This window comes from Muntiacus reevesi, chromosome 18, assembly GCF_963930625.1.
Source record: "Muntiacus reevesi chromosome 18, mMunRee1.1, whole genome shotgun sequence".
Classification (NCBI taxonomy): domain Eukaryota; kingdom Metazoa; phylum Chordata; class Mammalia; order Artiodactyla; family Cervidae; genus Muntiacus; species Muntiacus reevesi.
The window spans coordinates 49,066,574-49,081,633 of NC_089266.1; the positions used below are offsets into that span (position 1 = coordinate 49,066,574).

At 41.0% G+C, this 15,060-nt stretch overlaps 1 non-coding gene across 1 annotated transcript; it reads right to left on the minus strand.

Moving 5' to 3' along the window:
• Window positions 1-13,128: 13,128 nt before the first annotated feature.
• LOC136150343 (U6 spliceosomal RNA) lies at window positions 13,129-13,235 on the minus strand. The gene has a single exon (XR_010659778.1). It is a non-coding gene; the product is annotated as a U6 spliceosomal RNA (small nuclear RNA).
• Between the last annotated feature and the right edge of the window lie 1,825 nt (window positions 13,236-15,060).

Below are 15,060 nucleotides of genomic sequence, written 5' to 3' on the forward strand. Positions count from 1 at the left end.
CATTAGAAAGAGTCCAGGCTGGAGATATAAACTGAGGAGTCATTAGAGACTGATGGCATATAAAGACTCAAGACTGGATGAGATCTCCAAGCACATGTTCCCCTCCCAGAGGGCTTCCAGCATTAAAAGTTCAGAGATGGGGAACAAGCAAGAAGACTAAAAAAGTGAAGCTAGGGAGGTAGGGAAGCAAATAAAGGGAGAGGGGACTTCCCTGGTGATCCAATGGCTAAGACTCTGCCTTCCCAATGCAGGGGGCTAGGGTTCGATCCCTGATCAGGGAACTAGATCTCACATGCCACAGCTAAAAGATAGCACATGCTGAAATGAAGATCAAAGATTCCGAGTGCCACAACTAAGACCCGGTGCAGCCAAATAAATAAATAAATATTTTAAAATAAATAAATAAAAGGAGAGGCATGCCAAGAACTCCAAAGTGAAACTCCTAAGAAGCTCTGCTTCATCAGAAATGCCTTTTGTACCAACAAAATCATCCCTAGCTACTAAAACAACGGAAAAATCAAAATCCATTATTAACCAGCAAGATAACATTCTCACTTCTAACACTTGGTAAGAACTATAAGTGTTTGAGGAGTGCTTTCAAGTAGTTTTTTTGTTTGTTTGTTTGTTTTTTGGCCATGCCATTCAGCTTGTGGGATGTGGGGTCTTAGTTCCCTGACCAGGGATCGAACTCCTGCCCCCTGCTGTGGAAACAGAGAGTCCTAACCACTAGACTGCCAAGAAAGTTCTGGAAATTATTTCTTAATGAGTAGAGTTTGGGAGTGATAAAAAAAACTTTGGAAATAGTAGTAATGACTAGATACAACATAACATAGTCAATGAACTTATTGCTGCTGAAATATACACTTAAAAATAGTTTAAATAGTAAATTTTATGTTATAAATGTTTAGGAGCTTAGTTGGGTTTTGTCACATATCTGTATTTCTGTGATCTCTTTGAGTTGTCAATGGGCAACATTGGACAGGAGGTTCTGGGGACAACAGACACCCTTAAAATTTGATTTAAAAGAATGAATTGGGCTAAAGTATAATAATTAGTGGTTGAAAGTAGATCTCTACCAATGTATGAACATTAGCCTGGATATAACTTAGAATAGATTGCTGAGGTCCATATTTTTGTGTACATTAGTAAATAATACTGATATGCCGATTAATTCATACAAAAATCTAAGAGCTGCTGCTAAGTCATGTCAGTCGTTGTCTGACTCTGTGCAACCCCATAGACCAGGCTCCCCCGTCCCTGGGATTCTCCAGGCAAGAATACTGGCGTGGGTTGCCATTTCCTTCTCCAGTGCATGAAAGTGAAGAGTGAAAGTGAAGTCGCTCAGTTGTGTCTGACTCTTAGCAACCCCATGGACTGTAGCTTACCAGGCTCCTCCATCCATGGGATTTCCCAGGCAAGACTACTGGAGTGGGGTGCCATTGCCTTCTCTGAAAATCTAAGAGAGTAGCCAATAAATACAAAAATTGTTTCCTGAAAATACATAGGGAAATGGTTCAAATTTCCCTCCCATATTGCAATATACTCAGACATACTCTCTTAATTAGTACTCAAATCATGCCCTGTACTCTAGGGCAACCTTCCAAAAAGGGTGCTAAATTAAACCAAATCTTCTAGTTTCAGCAGATATGTAATGAAAACAAAGGTAGGTAGAGTTAAATTCTAGTTAGTAGGCCTCTGTGTGCATTTATTAACTCTGTTCAACTTAGCATTGTACAAACACTAATATAAGGACTTTTTCTATCCTCAGTACTCCATCCCTCATTGATCTTAAACACACTTTCATTCTTCTGAAACACTAGAGTGCTGATTGGAATTACATTCTGGTACATATGTCTGTTTACACAAGTGAGTATCCCTGTGCTACTATATGTGATTTTGGTTATTACTGCTTCACAAGAAATGACCCCCCAAAACTTAGTGGTGTAAAACAATGACAACATTTATTTTGTTCATGAATCTGCAATTTGGGCAAGGTTCAGTGGGGATAACTAACCTCCGTTCCATTTAGTGTCAGCTGCAGTGGCTTGAAAGCTAGGAAGTAGGAATCCTCTGAGGGTTTGATCACTCACATGCTGGCGGTTGATGCTGGTTGTTGGCTGAGACCAGAGCTGGAACTGTCAGTTGGAACGATTACACGTGTAATGTGTTTCCTCTTTCCTCACAATGCTGTGGCTAGGTTCCAAAGGTGAGCAGAGACACAGAGAGAGAGGCAAAAAGGGAATCACCCTAAGCTAGCTTGCCTTTCATGATGTAGCCTAAAACATAACGCAGTGTTAAATCTTTTTTTTTTTGTCTGTGCTAGTCTTCACTGCTTTGTATGGCTTTTCTGTAGCTGCGGTGATGGAGAGTTACTCTTCATTGCGGTGCGCAGTCTTCTCATTGTGGTGGCTTCTTTTGTTGCTGAATGCAGTATGAGGCTTCAGTAGTTGCAGCTCAAGGGCCCTAGAGCGCACGCTCAGTAGTTGGGGCGCACAGACAGCTGTTGCACAGCATGTGGGATCTTCCCAGGCCGGGAATTGAACCAGTGTCCCCTGCATTGGCAGGCGGGTTTCTTAAACACTAGACCATCAGGGAAGACCCACAGGGTCACTTCTGCTGCATTGGCATCACTGAAGCAGTCACAAAGTTTTGGCCAGGTTTAAAGGGAGGGGAAAGAGTCTCCAGAAATACTGCTGTGCCCAGTGTACCTTCTGGCCGAACAATTTCCCTCCCTCCTATATTGCAGTATATCTTTAGTCCTTTCTCCAAAAGCGCCATTATGACATCAGGGTCAGCCTTGGAGTCTGGAATCACATCATATAGGTCAGATCCAGGTGTGAATGAGGCTCCCTAATGTATTTCCCTAATGCAGTATCTTCTGACTTGATCACCTGTTCTTTGTGAATATACACTGAAGTTATTTAGGGAAAAGGGACCATGATACATGACACTTACTTTTAATTGGTTCAAGAAGGACTTCCCTGGTGGCGCATTGGATAGAAGTCTGCCTGCCAATTCCGGGTACACAGTTTCAAACCCTGGTCCAGAAAGATTCTACGTGCTGTGGGGCGATTAAGCCCGTGCACCACAACTACTGAAGCCCACGCTCCAGAGCCCATGCTCTTCAACAAGAGAAGCCACCACAATGAGAAGCCAGCACAGCACAGTGAAGAGCAGCCCCACTGTCTGTGACTAGAGAAAGCCCGTGAGCAGCAAAGAAGACTCCATGCAATTAAAAAAAAAAAGTCCAGGAAAAAACTATATTTCTACATACAACATTTCGGAAACAGTTTCCCCACGCCTTGAGCCTGAACATAAATTTGTGATTGTTTCAATGAATAGAATGCAGCAGAAATGGCACTGTGTTACATCTGAAGATGGAATATATATTTACACACACATACACACACATATAAATGTAGTGTATGCACATATATATGTATCATGTGTGTATATATATGTATATAGTATTTATATATGTAAAGAGAAGGGGAGAGAGAGGAATGCAAATGATAAGGCAAATTGAGTAAAATGTTAACAATAGATGAATTAGACAAGTATTCTTTGTGCTATTCTTATTTTTGTAACTTTTCTATAAGCTTGAAATTAATTCCAAGTAAAAAGTTTTTAAAATATCATGCACATAGCATAGGTTCTGAGTATTGATATATTCCATTCTAGGAGCAAGCTCTGACTTGACCTTTCTATTAATTTGAGGGCATTAAGAAAAGACCCTTTAATTCTCCCTTTGCCCAGATGTCTTTAAGAAGATATCATAACCTACTACACTTTAACCTACATTCCTCAAATCTCATTTCCTTAAAGAGTTATTTTTGGAAAGATCCCTGTCTGAGAGGGGAGATTTGACCTTATTGAAACTCAGCTTTTCCATGGTCTTTGCATTACCTATACACTAAAGACACCTGTAAAGTTGTGGCTCAGAGACATTATTGAAGAGTGAACCTCAGCCTCCTTGTAACAAAAAGATATGGGGATTAACTCTCTTGAAGAACCATCGTTGTGAACCCAGAGCACAAGTTCTAAAAATAGTGGCTGCCGAGAAACAGCTTTCTCATGTTTCCAGTTTGAAAAGGACACTTAAATAGAACTTGGGTGCTTTTCACCAGTGTCACAATCCCCAAACAAGCAAAGAGTAATCACTAGTTAAAGTCCCAGTTTAGGAACTGTTAGTTCCTCCAAGAAGCACATGCAGGCCATTTAATAAATTTATTCATAGCCATCATGTATACAATTTTATCATTCAAAGCTGGGACTTCTCTGGCTGTCCAGTGGTTAAGAGTCTGTGCTTCAAGTGCAGAGGGTACCAGTTCAATTGGAGGACTAAGGTCCTGCAACCTCTGTGGCATAGCCAAAGAAAAAAACAAAAGAAAAAATTATTTAAAAACTAAAAAAAAAAAAAAGTAATAAAGCTGGGAATTCTCAGGCAGTCCAGTGGTTAGGACTTCATGCTTCCACTGCATGAGGTTCAATCCCTGGTCAAGGAACTAAGATCGCAAAACCCATGTGGTACATCCAAAAAAAAAAAGGAACTGATTATTCTGAAATCCTTGGACCAACATCAGATGTTTTATCACCATAGCAAAGACATAGAGAGTTCATTTATAAGATATGTAATCAAGGAACATCCTCTTAAACAAATTAATTGCTAACACTTACTGAGCTCTAATATGTGTCAGATACTGGGTTAACATTTACATACATTGTTAAATCATTTAATCTTCACACTAGCTCTATGAGGCATATGTTATTATCATCTCCATTTTACAGAAGAAGAAAAAGTTAGTCAAATTTAAGTAATTTGCCCAAAGTCAAACAACTAGTTGCTCAGTTGTGTCTGACTTTTTGTGACCCCCCTGAACCATAGCCCACTAGGCTCCTCTGTTTATGGAATTCTCCAAAGAGAATATTGAAGTGGGTTGCCATTCCCTTCTCCAGGGGATCTTCCCCACCCAGGGATCGAACACAGATCTCCTGCATTGCAGGTAGATTCTTTATCATCTGAGCCACCACCATATCTTTGACAAAAAGTCTGCATAGTCATAGCTATGGTTTTTTCCAGTAGTCATGTATGGATGTGAGAGATGGGCCATAAAGAAGGCTGAGCACCAAAGAACTGATGCTTTTGAATTGTGGTGCTAGAGAAGACTCTTGAGAATCCCTTGGACTGCAAGGAGATCAAACCAGTCAATCCTAAAGGACAACAGCCCTGAATACTCATTGGAAGCACTGATGCTGAAGCTCCAATATTTTGGCCACCTGATGGGAAGAGCTGACTCACTGGAAGAGATGCTGATTCTGGGAGGGATTGAAGGCAAAAGGAGAAGGGGATGGCAGAGGATGAGATGGTTAGATAGCATCACTGATTCAATAGACATGAATTTGAGCAAACTCCGGGAGATAGTGAAGGACAGGGGAGACCAGAGTGCTGCAGTCCATGGGTTGCAAAGAGTCAGACACAACTTAGTGACTGAACAACAACAAACAAAAATCTACATCTGAAATCTTGCTCATAATGTACAGTTACACTATGGATTATAAAATAAGATAAAGTATGAAGTCAAGCATGTTGCTACTTTGTGAGTTTTTTTTTGTGAGAACATTGGTGAGCTTTGTCCACACATATGCTGAACAATTTGTTCTTTGATAAATTAGCCTTATTCCTCATGGTGAGTATGCTTAGATAACATCTTCCTGTTAGACTCATAGACCAAGGACTTAGTCAATTCATAGAATAGAGCAAGTAAGTCTGGCCATCCCTTTGGGTCCTAGAAAGACCATGCTTAAGTGTAATTTTGTTCATTTAGTAATTCATTTATTCAACAAACATTTGACAAATGACCATTTTGTATAAGAAATCAGGGTGTGCAAATGACACCGCCTCAGATTTATTGTCTGCCCATGAAAGGCTTCCCGGGTTCTAATCCTAGTGCAGTCACCTCAGTTGAGGAACTTTTAGTTTTACAAACTCCATTTTATCATATTGATCAGTCTCTCACAGACTGGCTTATGTTAATAAATTACCGTGAAATAGAGGACCTTTGTTTCTGACCATGATGGAATAAAAGGGACTGGATTTACCCTTCTGCCATAAACAATTAGGAAACTAAACAAAATATAGAAAACATTTCTTTTTAGGCATTGGACAACAGACAGTCCAGAGCTGACATCTTTGAGAGAAGAAAAACAAATGCAGTGATTTCTACAGTTGCCCTGGCTTTACACCTGAGGGCACATTCTGGATCATAAATTCAGAACGTGGCAGAATACAGCAGTCTCACCGAGTTAAGGAGACAGAGACTGGAGTTCATGGTCCCTGTGGTAGCTGGATGCTGCTAGACAGGATAGCAAAATGAAAGAAGGAACGTATTAAAAGACCTCCAAAAGTCTGCACAGGGCTTTGATTCTTTGCTGGATATGAATGTGGTCCAGAATGACAGAGTTACATTCCAGGAGAATGAGCATGAAATAATCAAAGAGATATAACTGAACAATTCCCAGGGCTCATACAGGGCTAGGAAATGTTCTGACCAGTGAGAGAAGAAAGACCTCATTGACTACTCAAGACAGTCGAGAGAGACCTCAAAAATGTCAAACATTACCAGTTGATCTGTACGAACTCTGTAGTAAGCTATACTCTAGACCTGCTTTAACAAAACTTTTAAACAAGCTTTCAAAAACATCAAACTAATTTGAAAGTAACCCTAGCCTGTCTGGTAAAACAGATGCCTATGGTCTTCAAGGGAAGACTACAAAATTCAGGCACTCAAAAATGTAACATCCTAGCATCTGATAAAAAATGACCGTAGGTACCAAGAAGCAGGAAAAAGAATAGCCAAAGCAGAAGAAAACTGAGTCAACAGAAACAGACTCAGAAATGATAGAGATGATGGAACTAGGGGACAAGAATGATAAAACAACTATTATAACTATATTGGGGTATTTAAAGGAAAACAGACATAATGAGAAAAGAAATGGAAGATATAAGGACCAAATAAAACTACTAAATGTGAAAAATATAATATCTGAAATGAAAATTTCAACATGGCAGCTAGCTTCCCCCAAAGCAAGCGATCAGAGAGGAAAAAAAAGGCAGCAAAAAGAAGGTACATGCTTTTTATGACCTAGTATATTCCTTCCCTGTTTGCAGTAACATGATCTATGTTGCTTTAGTCGCTCAGCCGTGTCCGACTCTGTGATCCCATGAACTATAGTCTGCCAGGTTCCTCTGTCCTTGGGATTCTCCAGGCAAGAATACTGGAGTGGGTTGCCATTTCTTCTTCCAGGGGATCTTCCCAACCCAGGGCTCGAACCCGCCATCTCTTATGTCTCCTGCATTAGCAGGCGGGTTGTTTATGGACTCAGCCACAGGGAAGTAATAAATTAACACAAAGCTGGTGGCTTAAAACAACACAAAACTTATTCCTATACAGTTCTGTAGTCCAGAGGTCTGACATGACTGTCACCCTGAGGACACCCAAAAAGCCTTATGCAGAGGTCCAGGTAGGGAGAGACTGAAGCCTCCCGCTAGCAACCAGCGCTGAGTTGCCACGCATGCAAGTGAATCACCTCGGAAGTGAATCCAGCCCCAGTGACGTCTTCAGATGACACAGCCCTGGCTGATATCTTGACTGCAACTTCATTAGAAACATTAAGCCAGACTCATCAAGCTAAGCCGCTAGCTTCTCCCCCCACAGAAATTGTGTGAGATAATAAGGATTGTTTTAAGCCATTAAAATTTAAGACAATGTATTTTCCAGCAGTAGATAATGCAAGAATCTCTTCAACAAATATTACTGGGACAACTAGATAGCCATATGGAAAACAAACAAAACTCCCCCTAAACTGATATAGTCATACGATAGGATGATAGGATACAACTCAGCAATAAAAAGGAATGGACTCTTGATCCATGTGATAATATGGAAGAATCTCAGAAATGTTCTGCTGAGCAAAAGAAGTCAGGCATGGAAAGTATATCCTGTATGATTTATTCATGTGAAACAGCAGTAAAGAAAATTGATGATGATGGAAAGCAGACCAATAGTTGCCTGGGGATGGGGGGAGGGCCGAAGGAGGAGGGGGAGTGAAGGTTGGCTGGGAAAGACAAAAGGCAATTTTGGTGTGTTGGAAAAGTTCTGTGTCTTGATTGTAGCTCTATAGGTTATAAGGGTGTATTTGATGATACTCACTGAACTCTACACTTGAAATGAGTTCACATTATACAAATTGCAGTTATGTAATTATAGTTTATATAACATTTACTTCAATAAAGTTGAATTTTAAACTGAAAAAAAAAATCCCATGAAGAAAATATACACGCCTAAATGGTTAGTGCCTTTATATAGGATACATTTCTTCCAGGATACATGATAATATTAGTCTCTATTACGAATTTTCCGGGAAGAGGGACTTCCTTGGTGGTCCAGTGGCTAAGACTCCACCCTTCCAATGCAGGGGGCCCAGGGTTCAATCTGTGGTCAGGGAACTAGTTCCCATATGCCCAACTAAGAGTTTGTGTGCCATAACTAAAAGATCTTGCACGCCAAAACAAAGATTGAAGATCCCACATGTCGCAACCAAGACCTGGAGCAGCCAAATTAATTAATTAATTTTTAAAAAAATTTCCTGAGGGACTTCCCTGGCAGTCCAGTGGTTAAGACTTGGTGCCTAGGGCCCAGGTTCAGTCCGCTGGTTGGGGAAGTAAGATCCTACAAGCCATGTGGTGTGGCAAAAAAAAAAAAGAAAGAAAAATTTCCCCTTCCAGCATCAAGGAACCTGGGAAACTAAATTTATAATCTGAAGGTTTTTTCCATCAGCAGGTCCCCTTGTTCTTCCTCTCATTATACCTGATGTCATACTCATCACTACAATACACATTTCTGGGAGCACTTAACTGACGTCTTTCTCTCCCCTTAAACAGTAAAGCTCCCCAAGCGTGGAGACTGGGTTTTTTTTCACTCACTTCTGCATTCCCAGAGTCTAGCATAGTGGCTGGCACAGTTAAGTGCTCAATATGTATCTGATAAATTAACTCTCTACTTCATTCAAGGTACATACGCTAATCCTATAAACACAAAGTCTGGTTTTCTTTCCCCCTTTTATCCAGCAGAATAACTACGCACTCAGATACCTCTGCCAAGGCCTTTGTGAGTGTTTCCTCCCCTTCCCTATCTCATCTCTCTTCTTCTTTTTTTTTTTTTTTATTTTAGTTTTTGGCTGTGTCACAGAGCAGGGATCGAACCTGTGCCTCCTTCTTGGGAAGCACAGAGTCTTCACTGCTGGACCACTGGAGAAATCCCCCATCTCTCTTCCACAACTTCCTCACTTCCCTACCTGTAGATGGTACTGGACATGCTGCCCTTGGTTTGGGTGGCTGTCCTCCTTAACATCCTTCTCTCTTCTCTCTAATCTGGCTTCTCCATTCCAGTCACGCTAATATGAACCCTTTTCCTGCACACAGTTCTTCCTTTTTCACCATCTCCATGACTTTGCCTATGCTATTCCTTCCGCTGAGAAATCCCAATCCCGCTTTGCCAGTCCATCAGATTTGGCCTATAAATTATTTATTTCAGGAAATTATTCCTGCCTAATTATTCCTGCTCTGCTTCTCACCAGCCCTTTGGATTCAGCCTGAAATACGGGGACTTGTTACACTTATGGGGATGTCACCCACTTGTACTATGATGATGCATTTGTATGATGTATGGATATGTATACTTTCCATTAACTATAAACGCCTTCCAAATGGCATGTGCTTGCATCTTTCCCCTGTATCTGTTTTCCTTTTTTAAAAAAATAATTTTAGCTATTTATTTATTTACTTTTGGCTGTGCTGGGTCTTTGTTGCTGTGCATACTTTTCTCTAGTTGCGGCGAGTGGGGCCCACTCTCTAGCTGTGGTATGTGGGTTTCTCATTGTGGTGACGTCTCTTGTTTTGGCTCCGGGGTCTATAGAACTCAGCCTCAATTGTTGCGGCACATGGGCTTAGTTGCCCCACCCACGTGGGATCTTCCTGGTTCTGAGCACGAACCTATGACTCCTGCATTGGCAGACGGATTATTTACCATGAGCCACCAGGAAAGCTCCTCCGTTTTTTTCCCCCAATATTTTAATTTTATTATTTTTTAATTGTTAATGTTCTGAGAATCTGTTTTAAGACCACCGGGGAAGTCCCTGTTTTCCTTTCTTATGCAACTGCTCAGGACAGAGTTCTGCACAGAGGTGCACTCCATCTCAGTACATTAGAATTGAGCAACGGAAACAGCCGTCCGTGGGTAATTCATCCCCAGGGCAGGCATGGAAGGGAAGCCAGGTTTGATCCAACTGAAACAGCTTAAGTGAGAATGTCTTTTCTGAGTCCAGGTTCCCAAATGCATCTCTTTTCTGTGGCCTAGGAGAATCCCATTTTTTGTCAATGGGGATAAAAAAAGTTTCCTTGAAACATACTCTGGTAGGTAGCACAAATAAACCATATAATTAGATTTCCTTAAATAGAAAAACTCAGAGCATAAGAATATAAGATTCCCTGGGTCAGACCAAGACTATGTAATTCAGATTTTTTTATTTTATGTTCTTTTAAATGGGGAACTGGTCACTTAAACCCCTTCCTTATTTTATTTTTTAAATATTTATTAGGCTGAGCCAGGTCTTAGTTGTGGCATGTGGGATCTAGTTCCCTTACCAGGGACCAAACACAAGCCTCTTGTATTGGGAGCACAATCTTGGCCCCTGAACCACCAGGGAAGTCCTATTTTTATTTATTTATTTTTGGCCATGCCACACAACTTATGGGATCTTAGTTCCCTGACCAGGGAATGATTCTTTGCCATTCTTGCCTCCTTCATTGAAGTACAGAGCCTTAACCATTGGACTGCCAGGGAGGTCTCAGATTTTTAAAAATAAACTTTCAACAACAAGATCCTACTGTAAGGCACAGGGAACTATATTCAGTATCCTGTTATAAACCATAATGGAAAAAAATATAAAAAAGAATGTATGTATATACATACACATATTTATATACACATATGCATATGCATTACTTGGCTGTCCAGCAGAAATTAACACAACATTGTAAATCAACAATACTTCAATAAATCTTTAAAAATAATTTTTTATTTGGAAATACTTTAAGATTTACAGAGAAGTTCCAAAGGTTTTATAGAGAGTAGCTTTATATAGAGTTTCTATATACTTCTTACTCAAAATCCACCATCATTAACATCTTATATTATCATGATACATTAGTGAAAACTAGGAAATAGACGTTGTTATATTATTATCTCAACTCAAGGCACTATTTGGATTTCACCAGTTTTTCCATTAATGCTCAATTTTTGTTTTAGGATCTAATTCAAGAGTACCACATTACAGTTATCATGTCTCCTGGCTCTTTTTTTAAAAATTTATTTATTTTTGGCTGTGCTGGGTCTTCGCTGCTGGGCAGCCCTTCTCTGGTTTCGGACAGCGGGGGCTACTCTCTAGTAACAGCTTGCGGGCTCCTCGTTGCAGTGGCTTCTCTTGTTGCAGAGCGCGGGCTCTTGGCCACACCGGCTTCGGCAGGCACAGCTCGTGGGCTTGGCGGTCGCAGCTCCCGGGCTCCAGAGCACAGGCTTCGTAGCTGCAGCACAAGGGCTTGGCTGCTCTGCAGCATGCGAGATCTTCCCGGATCTGGAATCAAATCTGTGTCCCCTGCATTGGCAGGAGGATTCTTTACCACTGAGCCACCAGGGAAGCCCTTCCCTGATTCTTTCTAACCTGTGACAGTTTCTTGGTCTTTTCTTGGTTTTCACAGTCTTGAGTGTCTTGAGGAAGACTGGCCAGATACCTTATAGAATGTCTCCCATTCTTGTTTTGTCTAATGTTTTTCTCATGCTTAGACTGGGATTGTGGGTCTTTTGAAAAATACTACGGAGTTGAAGTGCCCTTCTCATCATACATCACACCTGGGATATGATGCCACACGTGACGTCACTGAGGGTTCAAGTGGTAAAGAATCCACCTGCAATGCAGAAGATGCAGGAGACTCGGGTTTGATCCTTGGGTTGGGAAGATCCTCTTGAGGAGGAAATGGCAACCCACTCCAGTATTCTTGCCTGGAAAATCCCATGGACAAAGAAGCCTGGTAGGCTACAGTCCATAGAGTCACAAGGACTCTGACTCGACTGAGCAAGCAAGCATGAGCACATGACATCACTGGTAATATTAACTCTCATCTCTAGGTTGATTTAGTCTGCCAGTCATCTCCTGGTAAGTTACTAACATTCCCTGTTCCTACTTTACTCTTTGGATAACTCGGAACACTTTGATGGGCATCAAAACCCATTTTGTAAAAAAGAGCAGGGTAATTTAACACTATAATGGCCTTAGGTTTTATGAATTTACTCCAAATATTCCTAATCCCAGGGCCCCAAATCAAAGTCTAACCCTCTGAACTATAGAAAGAAACCAAGATGTATTAATGCCCACTTGTCAAGCAATGCAATATAACATAACTCTTAATTTTTTTTAACAAAATTGAATGCAATCTAGTGATAGCTGAGATCTTCCAGCTTCTTAAAATCTAGAGGAAATTGATCTCCAATCTGTAGAGAACAGAAGTCCAAAGTGCTTCTCAAAGTTTCTCCAAATTCCCAGGAATTTATGTCACCATGGTGGTACCTTCTGATTGATTTATTTCCTTTGAGCCTTATCTTGGTTGTTGCTGTTCAGTTGCTAAGTCGTGTCTGACTCTTTGCAACCCCAAGGACTGCAGCACGCTGGGCTCTTTTGTCCTCCACTATCTCTGGCAGTTTGCTCAAATTCATATCCATTGAGTCACTGACACTATCTAACCACCTCATCCTCTCCCTTCTCCTTTTGCCTTCAATCTCTCCCAGCATCAGAGTCTTTTCCAGTGAGTCGGCTCTTCCCATCAGATGGCCAGAGTATTGGAACTTCAGCTTCAACATCAGTCCTTCCAAAGAATATTCAGGGTTGATTTCCTTTAGGATTGACTGGTTTGATCTCCTTGCTGTCCAAGGGACTCTCAACAGTTTCACACCACAATTTGTTTTTTTTTTTTTTTTTTTGGCAAGATTTATTGTGAACAGAAGGGAAGGGCTCAGTAAAAATATGGAACGCTTCACGAATTTGCGTGTCATCCTTGCGCAGGGGCCATGCTAATCTTCTCTGTATCGTTCCAATTTTAGTATATGTGCTGCCGAAGCGAGCACTCACACCACAATTTGAAAGCATCAGTTCTTCAGCACTCAGCCTTCTTTATGGTCCAACCCTCACATCCAGACATGACTACTGGAAAAACCATAGCTTTGACTATACAGACCTTTGTGATAAAAAGTGATGTCTCTGTTTTTCAAAATGCTGTCTAGGTTTCTGATATCTTTCCTTCCAAGGAGCAAGCATCTTAATTTCATGGCTGCAGTGATTTGGGAGCCCAAGAAAAGAAAATCTGTCACTGCTTCCACTTTTCCCCCTTCTATTTGCCATGAAGTGATGGGACTGGATGCCAGGATCTTAGTTTTTTGAACGTTGATTTGCAAGTCAGCTTTTTCACTCTCACTCTCAAGAGGCTCTTAGATCCTCTTCACTTTCTACCATTAGAGTGGTATCATCTGCATATCTGAGGTTGTTTATATTTCTCCCAGCAATCTTGATTTTAGCTTGTTATTCAGCCAGCCAGGCATTTTGTATAATGTACTCTACATACATAGAAGTTAAATAAACAGGATGACAATATACAGCCTAGTCATACTCCTTTTCCAATTTTGAATAAGTCAGTTGATACACATAGGGTTCTGACTGTGGCTTCTTGACCCACATACAAGTTTCTCAGGAGACAGGTAAGGTGGTCTGGTACTCCCATCTCTTTAAGAATTTGCCAGTTTGTCATGATCCACACAGTCAAAGACTTTTGCATAGTCAATGAAGCACAAGTGGATTTTTTTTGCAACTCCTTTGCTTTCTCTATGATCCGATGAATGTTGGCAATTTGATCTCTGGTTCCTCTGCCTCTTCTTGCCTTATCTTGGAGCTATCCCTTTATCTCTCACTGTCAGCCAGGGCCCAAAATAAGGGGCCCAGGGACTTCCCTGGAGTTCCAGTGGTTAAGACTGCACCATGCCCATGAAGTGTGCATGGGATCGTCCCTGGTAAGGGAACGTGCAAGGCCAAAAGACAAACAAATAAATAAAAATAAGATAGCCTAGCTCCTTTTTGATTCCTTCATTCAATGAAACATCTGAGGCTGTTGAGTATCGTAGATATGAAGGGTTTTAGTGAAGGGTTGCATCTCATAACTTACAGCCAATGAGTACAATCCATATTAATCCTTTTGGCCACCCTTTCCCATTGGAAGTGTAATCTCCATTTATCCCCAACTTCCAAATCACCCCACAGTGACCCAGGTTCCCATCATCTGTTTTGCTGGCTTCTCTCTCTGCAGTGTCCCTTGTTTTCCTCCTCTTCCTTCTGGTATTCTTATATTTTATTCTGTTTATTCATCAGTTTATTTTTGCCCACACCACGAGGCTTTGGGGATCTTAGTTTCCTGACCAGGGTTTGAACGCCGGCAGTGGAAGTGTGGAGCCTTAACCACTGGACTGCCAGGAAATTCCCCAGGCATTCTTTTCTAGAAATCAGATTGATTATATTCTTTGCAGCCAAAGATGGCAAAGCTCTATACAGTCAGCAAGAACAAGACCTGGAGCTGACTGTGGCTCAGATCATGAACTCATTGCAAAATTCAGACTTAAATTGAAGAAAGTAGGGAAAGCCATTCAGGTATGACCTATATAAAATCCTTTGTGATAATACAGTAGATGTGACAGATAGATTCAAGGGATTAGATCTGATAGAGTGCCTGAAGAACTATGGACGGAGGTTTGTAACGTTGTACAGGAGGAGGTGATCAAAACCATCCCCAAGAAGCAGAAATGCAAAAAGACAAAATGGTTGTCTGAGGAGGCCTTAAAAATAGCTGAGAAAAGAAGACAAGGTAAAGGCAAAGGAGAAAAGGAAAGATATACCCATCTGAATGAA